The sequence below is a fragment of the Lepidochelys kempii genome, chromosome 1 (assembly GCF_965140265.1).
Source record: "Lepidochelys kempii isolate rLepKem1 chromosome 1, rLepKem1.hap2, whole genome shotgun sequence".
Lineage (NCBI taxonomy): Eukaryota > Metazoa > Chordata > Testudines > Cheloniidae > Lepidochelys > Lepidochelys kempii.
Genome location: NC_133256.1, coordinates 92,520,263 through 92,541,318, shown reverse-complemented (window position 1 = coordinate 92,541,318; position 21,056 = coordinate 92,520,263).

Genomic DNA, 21,056 nt, shown 5'->3' with positions numbered 1-21,056 from the left:
ATGACCAGGAGAACTGCATGGTGACTTGCCTGCCTGGTGTGAAGGTTGTGGATCCCTCGAGACATCTAGATAGATGTATGTGTAGTGCTGGGGAGGAGCTGCTGGTTGTGGTACATGTAGGTACCTATGGCATAGGGAAGGATAGGAGAGAGAGATCCTGGACACCAAATTTAGGCTGCTAGGTAAGATACTGAAGTCCAAGACCTCCATGGTAGCATTCTCTGAGATGCTCCAGTTCCACATGCAGGGCCAGGTAGATAGGCAGAACTGCAGGGTCTCAATGAGTGGATGAGACAATGGTGTAGGGAGAAGGGTTTAGATTTATTAGGAACTGTGGAAAGGGGGAACCTATTCAGGAAGGATGGGCTCCACCTAAACCAAAATGGAACCAGATTGCTGGCACTTAACTTTTAAAAGGTTGTAGAGCAGCTTTTAAACTAAGGGCTGAGGGAAAGCTGACAGGTGCAGAAGAGTATGTGATTCGGACAGAGACATCCCTAAGGGGAGCATCTATTAACGGAGATTCTCTGTGTCCTAGTAAGGAGGAGAGGATGGCAAATGATAAAATACAGGTAGGATTGGATTAGAAACAGTCAAATGAAAGAGTCCCATTCAATTGCATCATGTAATGGCAGACAGCTAAAAAGTACGTTTTTAAAGAGCTTATACACTAATGCTAAAAGTGTAAATAATAAGATGGGTGAACTAGAGTGCCTCATATTAAATGAGAATATTGATATAATAGGCATCACAGAAACTTGGTAGAATGAGGATAATCAATGGGACACAGTAATTCCAGGGTACAAAATATATCGAAAGGACAGAACAGGTCATGCTGGTGGGGGAGTGCACTATATGTGAAAGAAAGCATAGAATCAAAAGAAGCAAAAATCTTAAATGAACCAAACTGTACCATGGAATCTCTATGGATAGTAATTCCATGCTCTAGTAAAGAAGAAGATAGCAGTAGGAATATATTACCGACCAGCTGACCAGGATGGTGATAGTGACTGTGAAATGCTCAGGGAGATTAGAAAAGCTATTAAAATAAAACAAATAATAATGGGAGATTTCAATTATCCCCATATTTACTGGGTACATGTCACCTGAGGACAGGATGCAGAAATAAAGTTTCTTGACACCTTAAATGACTGCTTCTTGGAGCAGCTGGTCCTGGAACCCACAAGAAGAGAGGCAATTCTTGATTTAGTCCTAAGTGGAGCAAAGGATCTGGTCCAAGAGGTAGCTGGACCACTTTGTAATAGTGACCATAATATAATTAAGTTTACCATCCCTGTGGTGGGGGAAACACCACAGAAGCCCAACACTGTAGCATTTAATTTCAGAAAGGGGAACTTCACAAAAATGAGGTTAGTTAAACAGAAATTAAAAGGTACAGTTCCAAAAGTAAAATCTCTGCAAGTTGCATGGAAACTTTTTAAAGACACCATAATAGATGCTCAACTTAAATGTATACCCCAAATTCAAAAACATAATAAGAGAACCGAAAAAGAGCCACCGTGGCTAAACAACAAAGTAAAAGAAGCAGTGAGAGGCAAAAAGGCATCCTTTAAAAAGTGGAAGTTAAATCCTAGTGAGGAAAATGGAAAAGCACAGAAACCCTGGCAAATGAAGTGTAAAAATATAATTAAGACGGCCAAAAAAGAGTTTGAAGAACAGCTAGCTAAAGACTCAAAGTAATAGCAAAAAAAAAAAAAATCTAAGTACAGCAGAAGCAGGAAGCCTGTTAAACAACCAGTGGGGCCACTGGACGATCAAGATGCTAAAGGAGCACTCAAGGATAAGGCCACTGCAGAGAAATTAAATGAATTCTTTGCATTGGACTTCACGGCGGAGGATGTGAGGCAGATTCCCAAACCTGAGCGATTCTTTTTAGTTGAGAAACCTGAGGAAATCTCCCAGATTGAGGTGTAATTAGAGGCGGTTTTGGAAGAAATTGATAAATTAAACAGTAATAAGTCACCAGAACCAGATGGTTTTCACCCAAGAGTTCTGAAGGAACTCAAATTTAAATCAGCTTCTGTACCAAATAACTGGACGACAGCTAATGTGATGCCAATTTTTAAAAAGGGCTCCAGAGGTGATCCCGGCAATTACAGGCCGGTAAGACTGACTTCAGTACCAGGCACACTGGTTGAAACTATAGTAAAGAACGATATTGTCAGCCATATAGATGAACATAATTTGTTGGGGAAGAGTCAACATGGTTTTTATAAAGAGAAATCATGCCTCACCAATCTACTGGAATTCTTTGAGGGGGTCAACAAGCATGTGGACAAGAGGAATCCAGTGGATATAGTGTACTTAGATTTTCAGAAAGCCTTTGACAAGGTCCCTCACCAAAGGTTATTAAGCAAAGTAAGATGCCATGGGATAAGAGGAAAGGTCCTCTCATGGATTGGTAACTGGTTAAAAGATAGGAAACAAAGGGTAGGTATAAATGGTCAGTTTTCAGAATGGAGAGAGGTAAATAGTGGTGTCCCCCAGAGGTCTGTACTGGGACCAGTCCTATTCGACATATTCATAAATGATCCAGAAAAGGGGGTAAATAGTGAGATGGCAAAATTTGCAGATGATACAATACTACTCAAGATAGTTAAATCCCAGGCAGATTGTGAAGAGCTATAAAGGGATCTCTCAAAACTGGGTGACTGGGCACAAAAATGGCAGATGAAATTTAAACTTGATAAATGCAAACTAATGCACATTGGAAAACATAATCCCAACTATACATATAAAATGATGGGGTCTAAATTAGCTGTTACCACTCAAGAAAGAGACCTTGGAATCATTGTGGATAGTTCTCTGAAAACATCAGCTCAATGTGCAGCAGCAGCTGAAAAAGCAAACAGAATGTTGGGAATCATAAAGAAAGGGATAGATAATAAGACAGAAAATATCATATTGCCTCTGTATAAATTCATGGTATGCCCACATCTTGAATACTGCATGTAGATGTGGTTACCCCATCTCAAAAAAGATATTTTGGAATTGGAAAGGATTTGGAAAAGGGCAACAAAAGTGATTAGGGGTATGGAACAGCTTCTGTCTGAGGAGAGATTACTAAAACTGGGATTTTTCAGTTTGGAAAAGAGACAACTAAGGGAGGAATATGATTGAGGTCTATAAAATCATGACTGGTGTAGAGAAAGTAAATAAGGAAGTGTTATTTACTCCTCATAGCACACGAACTAGGGGTCACCAAATGAAATTAATAGACAGCAGGTTTAAAACAAACAAAATGAAATATTTCTTCACACAACACACAGTCAACCTGTGGAACTCTTTGCCAGAGGATGTTAAGAAGGCCAAGACTATAACAGGGTTCAAAAAAGAAAAAGATAAGTTCATGGAGGATAGATCCATCAATGGCTATTAGCCAGGATGGGCAGGGATGGTGTCCCTAGCCTCTGTTTGCCAGAAGCTGGGCATGGGCAGCAGGGGATGCATCACTTAATGATTACCTGTTCTATTCATTCCCTCTGGGCCACCTGGCATTGGCCACTGTTGGAAGACAGGGCACTGGGCTAGATGGACCTTTGGTCTGACCCAGTATGGCCGTTCTTATAATAGTCAAAATTGTAAATTTTGTCCTTTAGGTTATTTTGGTTTTGATTTTAGGATGAGCACAAATCTAAATTTTGCATCTGCATAGATTTTTAGTTAGTTTCCAGTAAGTTAAAACCAGTCCTGATAAAGTGCAGTGGGGTCTTTTGCTGAAATACATATGGCTGGAGGATTCAGTATTTGAGCATATACACAATCAGAGTTCATATGGTTGGAAGGAAAGTTCCTTCCTGAAGAGATCACATAGCTGAAAGGGATTTCTTTTTCACCCCAGCCCTGAGTTCATGTGGCTCAAAGTTATGCCTTTCAGAATCCCCACTGGTCACTGCTGTTATTCTAATAAAAATTATCTTTAAAAGCCCATTCTGCACTGGTCTTTTAAAATCTGAGATTTATTCCTCAAAAGAGTTCTAAAATTGTATAATTTCAGACATTAATGTAATGTGTAATATTAACATAAATATTTGCAGAAAGGATGTATTAATTTAACAATTTTGTTGTTAACATGGCTAATAAATCAAATGTTTACTTTTTGAAAAGTGTTTTTCTTTAACAGGTATACAGTTTCCATGGAGACAGCCTCCAACATTCTGGTGTTAACATTCATAATCCCTGTTTCTTTTTGATGTATACCATGTGTCTCATTTCCAGGCCATTTAATTCATTCCTATTTGATTAAGACACTATCAAAATTGAACATCTAAAGTATTTTACCTTACAGGGTGTGCCTGACACTGGAGACTAAGACAAGATAAATTCTAATTTGTACAAAACTATGTTATAGTTAGAACAGATAATTAAAGAGACTGCCATCTTCTGCAAATGTGTTTCTCATTAACTAATTAAGTCCTCATCCTGGTTCTGACACCTGATGAAAACAAATACAGAAAGCAACAAGAAAACACTTTTGCTGTTTCAATTCAGCATTGCCAAAAGCCACAGAAATAACTCTGATGTTGATGTTTCAATGAGAAGATTTGAATAATGGGCAAAATTCATGACTGATGTAAGCAGGCTCAGCACCATTGTCCAAAAACAGAAAAGAAAGCGTCTAAAATAACTTTTTTTAAAATGTTCTGGAAAATAGGTGGCAAAAAGTAAGAGCTAGTGATCACATAAAGACACACAAACCACCATTCCCACCATCTCAGTGATTACTTTTGTAAACAGGTAGAAAAATAATTCACTCATTTAGAGGTGATTTAAGTTTCACCACTACTAGGGTTGTGTCTACACTACAGAGCCTCTGCAGGAAGAGCTATACTGGCATAGCCTCCTAATGGAGATACAGCATACGCTAATAGAAGGAGTTTTTCTGTTAGTGTAGGTACACCACCTCCCGAATGTAAGCTTTGTTGACAGAAGCACCTGTCTGTTGACATAGCTTCATCTACATTGGGGGTTCTGTATTGGTCAGGGATGTGAGTTTTTCATACCCCTGATAGACACAGCTATGCCAATATAAGTTTTCTGTAGTGAATATAGTAGTGAGTGCACCAGATCATCCAGCAAGTGGCCATTCCCAGTAGAAGGAGCCCAGATGTCCTAATGCGTATTAGGTAGGTAGCTAGGGTGTGTGTACTGTATATTCATGCTTTTGCTGTATATGTAAATATGGCTCACAACTTTTGATGTAAATTTGGTACTCCTGTTACTCCCAATAGATTTAATGAACGTCAGTGATGTATGTATTACAGCATTACACTTCTGTGTGCCCAGATTTCAAGTTACACAGTTAGCAGACAGAGTATATAAGAAAACTTTTCCATCTTCACAGTAAGACAGGAACCATATGTCTTGCACTGTAAACCAGGTGAACTAGTTATTTTAGCCTGTGACTAGTATAGTTGTAGCATTTTCACGTGTATTGAATTTCAGAGACAGAGGGGTTGTCTATTTTTCTCACACAACATCCAAAGAGGGGAAGCTCCCTGACCAGGAATAGGACAGGAAGGTAATTTTCTAGTTGTGAATGTAGGAAGTGCCTCACTTCAAACTTGTATCATTGCAAATTTATCTTTTATGCAATCCTAAGGTAAACAGTGGAGTACAAATCTAGCAAATTTGCTGAGTAGACAGCCTCTCCAGCCTGGTGTTAGGGTTGTCAAGGTTTATCGTCCGGGTGATTCAGTCAACCTGGGCTCTGAAAAGTGTTGCTCTGGGTTTTTTTTGTTTGTTTATAGTGTAAACATTGTGACAAAGTTCCTGCTCTACCTTGGTGGGTCTTGCGCTTATTGGCGGATTTGCTTGCCTTGAAGCTTCACGGCAGACCTCAGCTTGGCCGTTTTTCATAGAATCATAGAATAACAGAGTTGGAAGGGACCTCTGGAGGCCATCTAGTCCAACCCCCTGCCCAGAGCAGGACCAATCCCAACTAAATCATCCCAGCCAGGACTTTGTCAAGCCTGACCTTAAAAACTTCCACCACCTCCCTAGGTAACACATTCCAGTGTTTCACCACCCTCTTAGTGAAAAAGTTTTTCTTAATATCCAATCTAAACCTCCCCCACTGCAACTTGAGACCATTACTCCTTGTCCTGTCATCTGCTATCACTGAGAATAGTCTAGATCCATCCTCTTTGGATCCACCTTTCAGGTAGTTAAAAGCAGCTATCAAATCCCCCCTCATTCTTCTCTTCCGTAGACTAAACAATCCCAGTTCCCTCAGCCTCTCCTCATAAGTCATGTGTTCCAGACCCCTAATCATTTTTGTTGCCCTTCGCTGGACTCTCTCCAATTTCTCCACATCCTTCATGTAGTGTGGGGCCCAAAACTGGACATAGTACTCCAGATGAGGCCTCACCAGTGTCGAATAGAGGGGAACGATCACGTCCCTTGATCTGCTGGCAATGCCCCTACTTACACACCCCAAAATGCCATTGGCCTTCTTGGCAACAAGGACACATTGTTGACTCATATCCAGCTTCTGAACCCACAGTCCAGGTTGACTCCTCCTGTGTCTGACCAGGAGTTGGGAGGATTTGGGGTGAACCTGGGCCCCCCTCTACTCTGGGTTCCAGCCCAGGGCCCTGTGGAATGCAGCTGTCTAGAGTGCCTCCTGGAACAGCTGTGCGACAACTACAACTCCCTGGGCTACTTCCCTATGGCCTCCTCCCAACACCTTCTTTATCCTCACCATAGGACCTTCTTCCTGGTGTCTGATAATGCTTGTACCCCTCAGTCCGCGTTCTCTCTCTCAGCTCCTAGTACCTCTTGCTCCCAGCTCCTCACATGCACACCACAAACTGAAGTGAGCTCCTTTTTAAAACCCAGGTGCCCTGATTAGCCTGCCTTAATTGATTCTAGCAGCTTCTTGATTGGCTGCAGGTGTTCTAATCAGCCTGTCTTAATTGTCTCCAGAAGGTTCCCGACTGTTCTGGAACCTTCCCTCTTACCTTACTCAGGGAAAAGGGACCTACATAGCCTGGGGCTAATATATCTGCCTTCTATTACTCCATCTGGCCCAACCCTGTCACAACATATTCTAAGTGTCATCTTCCTTGATATCAGCCTCAGTGGTCACTTTGGTATAGAACTGCTGTGCAGCAGTGAAGCTTGAAGGAGGAGGTTAGAATGCCAGTGGTGATAGTCAAGCTCTAAATATAGCTAATTATGTCAAAAGATGAACTATATTGCTGTGATGGAAGTAAATAATGTTTTCTCTCCTCAATTATATGGCCTGACTGGTACAAACTGTTCTGGGTGGTAGATATTCGCTTCGTCACTTTATTAAAAAAAAAAATCGATTGCAGGGTATTAACATGGTCAGTCCAGCTGGCCGAATTAAGGATAGGAGATCCACATTAGGAGAAGCAAAAGACATTTTCTGGATTTTAGTAAGCTTAACTGTGATGCTGTGGGAACTCCTACCTATGAGTCGGAGCCATGCCCCTGTGCTGGCTAGTAAAATCTAGCAGAAGAATTTACTAGGTCCATTTTTCATAGAGATTGTCAGTGTGGTTGCAGCAGGGCTTTTACCAGCTCAAAATGTACACATACTGTACATGAAGCATCAGTTTTACAGGACATATTTGTGGCCAATTGTGCAATGTGGTCCATTGAGTGGGTTAAGAGGTAGCATGAAAACAGAGAAATAGTCCCTTCCTTATCATGAGGGAATTTAGTACCCTGAAGCATGAAATTTTGGAATAGCTATACCATAATGGAAATATTTAAGTTATCTACCAAATGAACAAATCACTGTTTGGGGCAAGTGAAAGAGCGGCAATGCCTATTATTATTTGTTCCAAAATATTTTTCTACTGAACAGAGATACTTATCTTTATACACCTCTACCCCAATATAACACGACCCAATATAACACGAATTCGGCTATAACGCGGTAAAGCAGCGCTCTGGAGGGCAGGGCTGAATGCTCCAGTGGATCAGCGCGTCAGCATGTCTGGCTCCGGCACGCTGCTGCCAACGGACTCGGGGGGCGGGGGCGGCGGTCAGGGGACAGGGAGCAGGGGGGGGTTGGATGGTTCGGAGGTTCTGGGAGTAGGGCGATCAGGGGACAGGGAACAGGGGGTGTTGGATAGGGCGTGGGAATCCCGGGGGGCCTGTCAGGGGGCGGGGGTGTGGATAGGGGTCGGGGCAGTCAGGGGACAGGGAGCGGGGTGGGGGTTGGATGGCTTGAGGGTTCTGAGGGGTCAGTCAGGGGGCAGGAAGTGACTATTAATAACGGAAATGCTCGAGGCCAAAGCAAGTTTGATATAACTCGGTTTCACCTATAACACGGTAAGATTTTTGGCTCCCGAGGACCGCGTTATATCGGGGTGGAGGTGTATTTTTAATTGGAAGTACGCTTTTGATATGTTGAAATCCAGTATAGCATTAGGACACAATCCAGATTACCAGTTTGAAACCGTCCTCAAGAATATTGGCCTGTTGAAAAATGCCAGATATATTGCATCCACATGTACTAAATCCTTCTGCATTAAATGCAAATACAATAAAGACATTAACCCATGTAATTTGAATAAAATAGATGGGTGGGAGAAGAGAAGGCAGCATATTAATTAAGATAGTTGTCTAGCAGCCTGAGAATTTTTTAGGTAGAGCAGGGTTATAAAAAAAAAAATTGTCTCATGGGAAATTCTGATATATCAAATTTGTTTTAGTCTCAATTGTGTACTGTAGCTGGGTGGTCACCCGCTCCGGCCCTGAGAGGCTTAACACAGCCCAGGAGAGGGCTGTGGCTGGGGGCAGGTGGCTCCCAGGCTGATTGGGAAAGTAGGCACAGCTGGGGCCACACCCCAAACAGATCACAGCTGGTCCTTGTAAAAGGGCTGTGAGCCAGACACTTGGACAGAGTCTCCTCTAGCTGTGGAGAGAGATGGGCCCTTCTGCTGGGGAGCGTACCAGGGTACCTGAAGTGAAGCAGGGCTGGGGAAGGCCAGAGGAGTTGGGAGGCTCCAGGCTGGAAAAGCCCCAGGCTGCTGGCCTGGTAGACGGCCCAAGACCGAGTACTGGGATTGCAACAGGGCAGCCCAAGGGTAGGTGGAGACAGAAGGTCCAAACCCCCCTTGCCTGTGATAAGTGGCTTGTACACTGCAGTCCACCCCAATGAATGGGGGCTAGTGGTGACTGGCAGTAGCCATATGGTAAGGTGAGGTGGGGGTTGGGGGTTCCCCTGGGAGGGGAGACCAGGAGACTGTGGGGGTACTGCCAGGGGGCAGCCTCCAAAGGAAGGGGGCACTGGGGTCCAGGAGGGACACGGGGGCCGGCAAGACACCAGCTGACAGAGGGCGCTCCGGAGGCTGGTGAGCTAATTCCCTGGACGACCAGTAGGTGGCGCTCAGGGGTGAATCTTGCATCACTGCAGGTACAGAAAGTCAAAATGTTTTGTTTCTACCTTTTTGATCAAATTGAAACATTTATTTTCAGGTTAGTTTGGCAATAATCTGTGTCCTCCTGAGCTGCCATAGTACCTCATGCTCCCCACTCTCTTCTGTAGGCTAGGCTCCCTGCCAGATTACATTTCTTATAATGCACTGTGGCCATGTGATTCCTATGTGCACCACAGCAATTCAACCAGAGAGGAGAATATAGCACATCATGCAAGATGCAGCCAGGGAGAAGATCCATAGAGGAAAAGGGGGGCACAATGCAGACATCAGATTAATACCAGACTGATTCAAAACCTTTCAATTCTGTTCAACCAAAGTGTCTTGATTAGAGTCAACCTGATCCAACCCAAAGTATTTTGTTTCAATTTTATCAATAGAAAACTGAAATGTTTGGGCATTTAAAAAAACCCAAAACTTTTCCCCACAGAGAATTGTGATTGTGGAAATTGCATTTTCCATCAAAAAAACATCGACAGGAAATTCCTAAGACGCTATTGTCTCAGGGATTCCCTTACTTTAACAATTCTATGTTGTTTTGTCTTATGGATTCAAGGGTCTAACAATCTCCTCAACTCTGAGTAAGGGGCTACGTTTTTGTCCCACAGATTAACATTTCTGTTCTCAGACTCTCCTCAAGCATTTCTGTTTGATCTCACACTTTTAATTCAAGTCTCTCTTGCTCTGTTTGCTGTAGCCCATAACTTCAGAGTCCAAGTATATTACAGCATGGACACTCTTATTCTGGAATAAGAGCATCTTTTTCTGATGTATTATAGAAAACTAAAAGAAAGCATTCTTATTCCAGAATAAGAGTGTCTACACATGCAGTTATTCAGGAATAGCTATTACACTATAATGTCACACCTTATCTTATCCCAAATTAGCTTTCTAGTTTTGACAAGACCTTAGACCTTCCCCAACCATCTGTGCAAGGAGAGAGGGAAGCAGAGATGTCATCTCAGGCTCATAGCTGAATTAAAATGAATTTCTAAGTTAGGAACCAGTTCTACAGCCTGTGTTTTGCAATTAGAAAATTAATATATTTAATTCTGAAAAGCAGTTTAGGTAGTGGGGCTGTGGTTTGTTTGTTTTTTTTTGCACAAGTTTCTTAATGAAATGTGCATGTGTGTTCTTGGCTTTAAAAGTAAACGTGTTAATTCAAAAATGCAGCTCTAAAATGTTTGTTTTGCTTTTGATATGAACTCCTGTGCAATTCCAAAGTGAAAATTTCCCCCTACACCTAGTACAGATAAAACTGAGCTAGTGTGTTTTGGCATTATGCACAGTTCCAGCTGCAAAACACTGGAGCCACCAACTGTTCAAACTGGGCAACAGCTAGCTAATTTTTCCATCCTATAATGACTTACAGAAAAAAAAAATTACATATCAAACAAAATTCTAAAATGTATTGAGGGGACAAATAAAGTATACATATAAACTGTTAACACTGGGTTTGTTCTCTTTGTTGTTTAGAGACCATGTTAACATCTATTCTTATGATCAAACAGTCAACTTTTCAGATTTGAAAAACACATGTATATTAGAGTCAAATGATTATGCTGACAAAATTAATTGATTTATCACTTATATTTAAAGTAAAATGAACGCACAATTTAGATACATGGAAAAACAGAAAATATGAAGTTATTGATAGTAGTACAAAACCGGTATCCCCTTAATACCAATTAATTCATAACGAATTATTAGATTGCTTATTTATATCAACATATCCATTACAAACCTCAAGGTGAAAATTCCTCACTGATTTGCAGTACTCCATTCATGGGTAATGGAATATTTCATGTCATGATCCACTCTATGAACAATCTAAGTATTTACATTTTTTGAAAGTAATTAATGCTATTGATGTGTATGAATAAAATTCAATTGAAAATTGGTCAGTCTAAAGAAAATGTTCCAGATACAAGAACACTAATTAATACATATTTTCTATATTCAGCTGTCTCTAACTCTCCCTCTGTTAAAGGAGTCAGACTTCTTTTAGGTTTAGAAATTTTTCAAATGGGTCTGAGATCCAAGATGATGATGAGATGTTTTACTTTCACATTTTTTTCCTTCCCCATTTCCTCACAGTGCCTATCTATGGCTCTAGTCACCATTACATAATTAAAATACACAGGGGCTATGAATCTGAGTGCTCTCACTGATTTCAACTGAGTAGTACCAATTGGAGGTAGGCAGTAAAGTTCTCTACCTATTTCAGGCGAGATTTACAAAGGTATTTAAGCACCTAACTCCCACTGAAATTAATGGGAATTAGATGCCTAAATACCTTTGAAACCCACCTTTGGGATATATGCAGCAGGTTGAAACAGACATGTTTGGCTTCAACAGACAGTGTAACGAAAACAACAAAGAGTCCTTGCAGCACCTTAGAGACAAACAAATTTATTTGGGCATAAGCTTTCATAGGCTGAAACCCACTTCATCAGATGCATGGAAGGAAAATACAGAGGCAGGTATAAATACACAGTACGTGAAAAGATGGGAGTTGGCTTACCAAGTGGGAAGTCAGTGCTAACGAGCCAATTCAATTAAGGTGGAAGTGGACTATTCTTATCAGTTGACAAGAAAGGGTGAATACCAAAGGAGGAAAAATCACTTTTTTGGTGATAATGAGGCCAATGTAATCAAGGTGGCCCATTTCAAACAGTTGACAAGAAGGTGTGAGTATCAGCAGGGGAAAATTAGTTTTTGTAGTGACTCATCCACTCCTAGTTTTTATTCAGGCCTAATTTGATGGTGTCCAGTTTGCAAATTAATTCCAGTTCTGCAATTTCTCTTTTTTGGTAGAAGAATTGTCACTTTTAAGTCTGTTATTGAGTGTCCATGGAGACTGATGTGTTCTCCTACTGGTTTTTTAACATTCTAATTCTTGATATCTGATTTGTGTCCATTTATTCTTTTGCGTAGAGACTGTCTGGTTTGGCCAATGTAGATGGCAGAGGGGCATTGCTGGTACATGATGGCATATATCACATTGGTGATTGTGCAGGTGAACGAGCCCCTGATGGTGTGGCTGATGTGGTCAGGTCCTATGATGGTGTCCCTTGAATAGATATGCAGACAGAGTTTGCAACGGGGTCTGTTTCAGGGATTGGTTCCTGGGTTAGTGTTTTTGTTGTGTGCTGTGTAGTTGCTGATGAGTATTTGCTTCAGGTTGGGGGCTGTCTGTAAGCGAGGACTGGTCTGTCTCCCAAGGTCTGTGAGAGTGTGGGATCATCCTTCAGGTTAGGTTGCAGATCCTTGATGATGCGCTGGAGAGGTTTTAGTTGGGGGCTGTAGGTGATGGCTAGTGGCGTTCTGTTACTTTTTTTGTTGGGCCTGTCCTGTAGTAGGTGACTTCTGGGTACTCTTCTGGCTCTGTCAATCTGTTTCTTCACTTCACCAGGAGGGTATTGTAGTTTTAAGAATGCTTGATAGAGATCCTGTAAGTGTTTCTCTGTCTGAAGGATTGGAGCAAATATGGTTTTATCTTAGAGTTTGGCTGTAGACAATGGATTGTGTGATGTGGTCTGGATGAAAGCTGGAGGCATGTAGGTAAGTATAGCAGTCAGTAGGTTTCCGGTACAGGGTGGTGTTTACGTGATCATCGCTTATTTGCACTGTAGTGTCTAGGAAGTGAATCTCTTGTGTGGACTGGTCCAGGCTGAGGTTGATGGTGGGTTATCATTGCAATTTATGGAGCACCAAAACAGCATCAACTCTGATTGGCACACTGATTATTGAGCACTGTGACCATATCTTGTATTAGGTTCAATTTCCAAATAGTCTCTTGGGCCTCAATTCACAAAGGAACATAGTAGTGGTTACTCTAAGCATACATAGGTACCTAGGGAAATGCCTAACTTTTAGACACTTAGAAAATCACTGGGATTCACAAAGCCTGAGTTAGGCACCTAGACTCCCTACACAATGAAGGGAGTGAGGGAGGCACCTCAGATGGAATTCACAGAAGCAGCTCCTTTCATACTAAGCAGCTCCTTGCCTAAGATAGCCAATGGGAGGTGCTAAGACAAGTGGTGCATCCCAAGCCCTGCCCCTTTCTCAGAAATAGGTACCTCCCTGTTTGGGATGTTCAGTTGCAAATCCTCTCGGTGTTAGGTGCCTACACCCTGTCACAAAAAAAACTGGGAGAGTGGAGGAGGATGAGCTCCTCTTAAATTTTATCCTAGTGGTTAGCATACTCATCTAGGATGTCGGAGAGCCCTGGTTCATGTCCCTGCTTTGCCTGGCATGGAGAAGAAATTGAAGAGGAATCTGCGATATTTTGGTGAGCGCTCTAGCCACTGGGCTATGGGATATTCTGAGGTGGGGAAGGGGGAAGGATGGAAAGAAAAGAGCAAGAATGACTCTGTGGACTAGTGGTTAGAGTACTTGGGAGGTGGGAGACCAGGATCCAATTTCCCTGCTCCAGTGACTTCTTAGAATTATTTATTCACTGTGCAACAGCTTCGAGGGGCGAGACTGAGGAACCCCACCTCTGAATGGCCCATAGCCCATTGGCTAGAACTCTCCCCTGAGATGTGGCAGATCCCACTTCAATTACTTCCCCAGATCAGGCAGAGGGGGGACTTGAACCACAGGTCTCCTACAGCCCAGGTGAGTACTCTAAGCACTGGGCTAAAAGTTAGAAGAGAGGTGGTCCTCACCTATTGAGATCTGATCTGGTAGATGCGTTCTGAGCGTACTTACTGGATCAGGCCCTGCAAGGGAGTTAGGGAAATTGCCTGGTGCAGGGCTGTCTCGTGCACGTGTGGAGGCAGAAACATAGGTACCTAGGGCATTTATACTGCAAAAATGTAGGCAGCAAGCAAATTTAGTTACCTACATGGTTCAGCAGCAGTTGAGTGGGAATTTTGAGAATCTCAGTGGGGCCTTATTATGGGATTTAGGTGCCTAAGTCTTACTGTGGATCTAGAACCTGAAATAAACTTATGCAGAGCACATTAGGAGTAGTCTAGTCTCAACTGAGAGACAAAAAGGTAAATTACAGGTAAATGGCAAGGTCTGGCTACTAATAGCACTTCTGTCTTCTCTACGTTGAACAACCACCCACAAATCCCCGAATGGTTTATAGTCATATTGAACAAGGAGGCTAAAAGAACAGCAGCCTCCAGTACCTTGCACAAGAAAACCTTCAGGTCAAAAAGGAATTGCCTTAAATTCTCATGTGGATCACTCAAACACAGGAGTGGAGCCACCCCAAAAGCAACATAGAATATAGAATCATAGAATATCAGGGTTGGAAGGAACCTCAAGAGGTCATCTAGTCCAACCCCCTATTCAAAGCAGGACCGATCCCCGACTAAGTCATCACAGCCACGGCTTTGTCAAGCCTGACCTTAAACTTCTAGGGAAGGAGATTCCACCACCTCCCAAGGTAACGCATTCCAGTGTTTCACCACCTTCCTAGTGAAAAAGTTTTTCCTAATATCCAACCTAAATCTCCCCCACTGCAACTTGAGACCATTACTCCTTGTCCTGTCATCTGCTACCACTGAGAACAGTCTAGAGCCATCCTCTTTGGAACCCCCTTTCAGGTAGTTGAAAGCAGCTATCAAATCCCCACCTCATTCTTCTCTTCTGAAGAATGAACAATCCCAGTTCCTTCAGCCTCTCCTCATAACTCATGTGTTCCAGTCCCCTAATCATTTTTGTTGCCCTCCGCTGGACTGTTTCCAATTTTTCCACATCCTTCTTGTAGTGTGGGGCCCAAAACTGGACACAGTACTCCAGACAAGGCCTCACCAATGTCAAATAGAGGGGAACGATCACATCCCTCAATCTGCTGGCAATGCCCCTACTTATACATCCCAAAATGCCATTGGCCTTCTTGGCAACAAGGGCACACTGTTGACTCATATCCAACTTCTTGTCCACTGTAACCCCTACGTCCTTTTCTGCAAAACTACTGCCGAGCCATTCGGTCCCTAGTCTGTAGCGGTGCATTGGATTATTCTGTCCTAAGTGCAGGACTCTGTACTTGTCCTTGTTGAACCTCATCAGATTTCTTTTGGCCCAATCCTCCAATTTATCTAGGGCCCTCTGTATCCTATCCCTACCCTCCAGCATATCTACCACTCCTCCCAGTGTAGTGTCATCTGCAAACTTGCTGAGGGTGCAATCCACACCATCCTCCAGATCATTTATGAAGATATTGAACAAAACCGGCCCCAGGACCGACCCCTGGGGCACTCCACTTGATACCGGCTGCCAACTAGACATGGAGCCATTGATCACAACCTGTTGAGCCCGACAATCTAGCCAGCTTTCTATCCATCTTATAGTCCATTCATCCAGCCCATACTTCTTTAACTTGCTGGCAAGAATACTGTGGGAGACCGTGTCAAAAGCTTTGCTAAAGTCAAGGAACAACACGTCCACTGCTTTCCCTTCATCCACAGAGCCAGTTATCTCGTCATAGAAGGCAATTAGATTAGTCAGGCATGACTTGCCCTTGGTGAATTCATGCTGACTGTTCCTGATCACTTTCCTCTCCTCTAAGTGCTTCAGAATTGATTCCCTGAGGACCTGCTCCATGATTTTTCCAGGGACTGAGGTGAGGCTGACTGGTCTGTAGTTCCCAGGATCCTCCTTCTTCCCTTTTTTAAAGACGGGCACTACATTAGCCTTTTTCCAGTCATCTGGGACCTCCCCCAATCGCCATGAGTTTTCAAAGATAATGGCCAATGGCTCTGCAATCACATCCGCCAACTCCTTTAGCACTCTCGGATGCAACCTTTTCGGCCCCATGGACTTGTGCTCGTCCAGCTTTTCTAAATAGTCCCGAACCACTTCTTTCTCCACAGAGGGCTGGTCACCTCCTCCCCATGCTGTGCTGCCCAGTGCAGTAGTCTGGGACCTGACCTTGTTCGTGAGACAGAGGCAAAAAAAGCATTGAGTACATTAGCTTTTTCCACATCCTCTGTCACTAGGTTGCCTCCCTCATTCAGTAAGGGGCCCACACTTTCCTTGACTTTCTTCTTGTTGCTAACATACCTGAAGAAACCCTTCTTGTTACTCTTAACATCTCTTGCTAGCTGCAACTCCAGGTGTGATTTGACCTTCCTGATTTCACTCCTGCAAGCCCGAGCAATATATTTATACTCATCCCTGGTCATTTGTCCAGTCTTCCACTTCTTGTAAGCTTCTTTTTTGTATTTAAGAGCAGCAAGGATTTCACTGTTAAGCCAAGCTGGTCGCCTGCCATATTTACTATTCTTTCTACACATCACTTATTCCAGGTAGAGGCCACAGTTATGCCAACCATATCATGCTCAAAAGCAGCTGAGATATCTAGAGAAATGAGTTCAGCCACTATCTTCATTTATTGCTTGAAGGAGAGGAACCATTTCTCTAAAGTGGTCTCGCTGCAATAACCAGAGTTGAAGCAATATTGACTGGCGTCAAGAAAGCCAAATGGCTCCACATATTGTCAGCGTTCCTGTGCCAGATCTTTCAGCCACATTCCCCCACCCTCAAAGAGAAGGTCAAACTGGTAAGGAGCAGACATCTAGCAAGCTGTCCAGCTTAGTCCAGATTCAAGCAAATTAATCTACTACAAATGCTTCATAATAAGCAAAACTCCATCAGTAGCCATATAAAGGCAATGTCTGGCTGTCCACTATGCAGAACCATTCAGCTTAGCAAAGCTCTGTAGAGCCAGAATATTTATCTAGTTTCAATAAACCTTTTGGTAAAAAAAAAAAATTGCGAAAAAAATGTCAAGTTTAAATAAAAGACAGTTATCTTCCCATAACTAGTGTTCTTCAAGATGTTTCTCATGTCCATGCCATATTAGGTGTGTGTGCTTGCCACATGTACCGGTGCTGGAAGTTTTTCCCTCAGAAGTATCCGTAGGGGACCAGCTCTGGCACCTTCTGAAGTGGCATCCACATGGTGTGGTATAAGGGGTGCTTCCGCCCCCTCCCCTTTCCCATCCTCAGTTCTTCCTTGCCAGAAACTCCAACAGTGGGGAAGGAGGGCGGGTTGTGGAATGGATATAGAGCAACACATCTTGAAGTACACCAGTTACGGAAAAGGTAACTGTCTCTTCTTCTTCAAGTGCTTGCTCATGTCCATTCCATATTAGGTGACTCCTAAGCAGTACCCCTGGAGGTGGGTAGGAGTTCACAGATGTGTAGATTACAACACAGCTCTGCCAAACCCATCATTGTCTCTGGCCTGCTAAGTGATAGCATAATGAGCGGTAAATGTGTGAACAGAGGACCACGTTGCGGCTCTACAGATGTCCTGGATAGGGATGTGTGCCAGGAAGGCTGCTGAAGATGCCTGTGCTCTCGTTGAGTGGGCTCTGACAATCAGTGGCAGTGGAACCCCCGCCAGGTTGTAACAGGTCCTTAAGCATGAGGTAATCCAATGAGAAATCCTCTGTGAGGACACGGAGGATGACCCTTCATCCTATCCGCTGTAGCAATGAAGAGTTGAGTCGATTTTCAGAAAGGCTTGGTACATCCAGGGCGTGAAGATGCTTTCCCTCACTGGTCTTGTGCAGTTTGGGACAGAACACCGGGAAGATGATGTCCTGGTTCATATGGAAGGTGGAGACCACCTTTGGCAGGAAGGCTGGGTGGGGCCACAACTGAACCTATCTTTGTAGAAGATTGTGTAAGGAGGTTCTGAGGTCAAAGCTTTAATTTCAGAGACCTGTCTTGCTGACGTCACCGCCACCAGGAACACTACCATCCATGACAGGTGGGAGAGGGAGCAAGAACCCAGCAACTCAAAGGGTGGGCTGGTGAGCCTAGAGAGGACCAAGTTAAGATCCCACTGCAGGACAGGAGTCCCTTCCTGCAGGAAGAGTCTCTCGAACCCACTCAAGAATATGACGGTCATGTCATGGGAAAACACCGTATGTCCTTGGATCGGCAGGTGAAAAGCGGAGATGGCCGCTAGAAGCACTCTAATGGAAGAGTGGGCCAGGCCCTGGTTCCTCAAATGGAGCAGGTAGTTCAGGACAGCCTGTATGGAAGAACGTGAGGGAGAGATGCCACACTTGGATGCCCAGTGGGAAAACCTCATCCACTTGGCCAGGTAAGTCAGTCTGGCTGAGGGCTTCCTTCTCCCCAGGAGGACCTGTTGGACTCCCTCCAAAAAGGTCCGTTCCTCTGGGTTCAGCCATGCAGCTTCCACACCGAGAGTTGGAGGGACCTGAGGTTGGGATGTAGGAGCCAGCTGTCATCCTGGGACAGCAGGTCCAGGTGGTTGGGGAGGGGCCAGGGAGAGGCCACTGACAAGCTCATGAGCATGCTGAACGAATGTTGGCAAGGCCATGCTGGGGCAAGCCACAATAACCTGCGCTTTGTCTCTTTTGATCTTTGCCAGGACCCTGCTGATGAGTGGAATGCGTACGTCAGGCTCCCAGACCATGACAGGAGGAAGGCAATGGAGAGGGAGCCCTTCCTCAGACCTTGCCAAGAGCAAAACCAGTGGCATTTCCTGTTTGTCTGGTAGCAAACAGGTCCACTTGGGGAGCTCCCGACCTTCCTGCCTGACAGGTGGGGCAGGAAGACTCTGTACACCAGCCGGACTGCTCTGAGTTCTTTGACGTTTATGTACAACTTCACCTTCTCCGGGGACCACATCTTTTGTGTGTGGAGGTTGCCGAGATGCATAACCCAGCCAAGGGCTGAGGCATCTGACACCAACTCAATTGAGTGAGGGGGGTTGTTGAACGGAACACCCTACAGGACTGTCCTGCGGTCGGACCACCATCGCAGTGAGGTAAGTATCGCCTGGGGAATGGTAACTATCTTTTCCAGGGGGTCTCTGGACTGGGAATAGACCATCCCCCGCCATTTTTGCAGGGGTCACATTCGGAGCCTGGCATGGTGGACCACATAATTTCACACTGCCATGTGACCCAGGAGGCGCAGACAGACCCTGGCTGTAGTCAAAGGGAACACAGAGACTTCCGCGATGAGGTTAGTCAACGTGTGGAACCTTTCCAGTGGAAGGAATGCCCTTGCGCAGGTTGAGTTGAGGACCTCTATGCTGGCACTAATGTCTACTTTTTGTCATTTACCAGTAGGCCCAGAGAGTGGCACATGGCCTGAAGCACCACAACATCCCTTTGGACTTGAGAGCTGGAGCTGACCTTGACAAACCAGTCATCGAGGTATGGGTAGATCTGAATACCCCAGCATCTAAGGTAAGCCCCTACCACTAACATGCACTTGGTAAACACTCTCTGTGCTGTCGCCAGGCTGAACAGGAGGACCACAAACTGGTAGTGGTGGGGCCCCACCATAAACTGGAGAAAGCGTCTGTGTCCTTGAAAGATAGCTATGTGGATGTATGTGTCCTTCAAACTGAGGGAAGCATACCAGTCTCCCAGATCCAGGGAAGGGATAATAGAAGCCAGGGAAACCATGTGGAACCTTAACTTCTTTAGATACTTGTTGAGCTCTTTCAGGTCTAGGATGGGCCATAGACCACCCTTGGTCTTTGGGATTAAAAAGTACTTGGAATAGAACCCCTTGTTCCTGTACTTGAGAGGAATTTCTTCCACTGCACCCAGCTGGGGTAACCCCTTTACCTTCTGTGTGAGGAGACACTCATGAGAGGTGTCCCCTGAAGAGGGACGGAGAAGGCGGGTGGGTGGGGGTTAGAAAGGAACTGGAGGGTGTAACCCTGTTTCACTATGCTGAGGCCCCATTGGTCTGAGGTTGTAGCCATCCAGGCAAGGAGGAAGAGGGAAAGGCGACTGGAGAACACAGGGGAGGAAGGATCCAGGGAATAGTCTGGTAGGTCACCCTCAGGTGCACCCTCAAAACGACTATTTGGACTCCTGCTTATTACGTGTTGAGCCTGACCGGGCAGAGGGTGGAGGTGGGTGGCTTGGGTGGTGCTTGTAGCCCTTGGCTCACTTATGAGTCTGGGTCTGTCAAGGCTGACTCCCCTGGCCCTGTGGATGCTGCGGTTTGAATCACTTACGCGCCGGGGATGGAACGTAGAGACCCAGGATTTTTAGGGTGGTGCAGGAGTCCTTGAGGTCATGCAATTTGCTGTCTGTTTGCACCGCAAATAGGGCCTGACTGTCGAAGGGCAGGTCCTGCATTGACTGCTGAGCCTCAGTGGACAACACAAAGAGGAGCAGCCAAGAGGTGCGGGCAGCAGAGTCTGCAGTGTCTGATGCAACCTGGAGGGCCGCCCTGGCAATGGTCGTGCCCTCATTGAGGATCGCTCGGAACTCCTTATTGGAAGCCTCGGGGAGCGACCCTTCGAACTTGGCCATGACTTGCCACATATTGAAGTCCTATCAGCCAAGGAGGGCTTGGTGGTTGGCCCCTCTCAGTTGAAGGTTGGAAGATTAATAAACCTTTTGTCTGAAAATATCCACCCTTCTTGAGTCTTTATTTTTGGGGGTGGCCCTGAGTTCTCCCTGCCTCTCCTTGTGGTTAACCGCCTCGACCACAAGAGAATTGGGAGATGGGTGGGAGTATAAGTACTCATGTCCTTTGGTTGGCACGAAGTACTTGCGTTCAGCCCTTTTAGAGAAAGGGGGTCTGCCACAGGGCATTCGTGATCTTAGAAACCCCTTCATGAAGGTGTAGAGCCATCCTGGCAGGA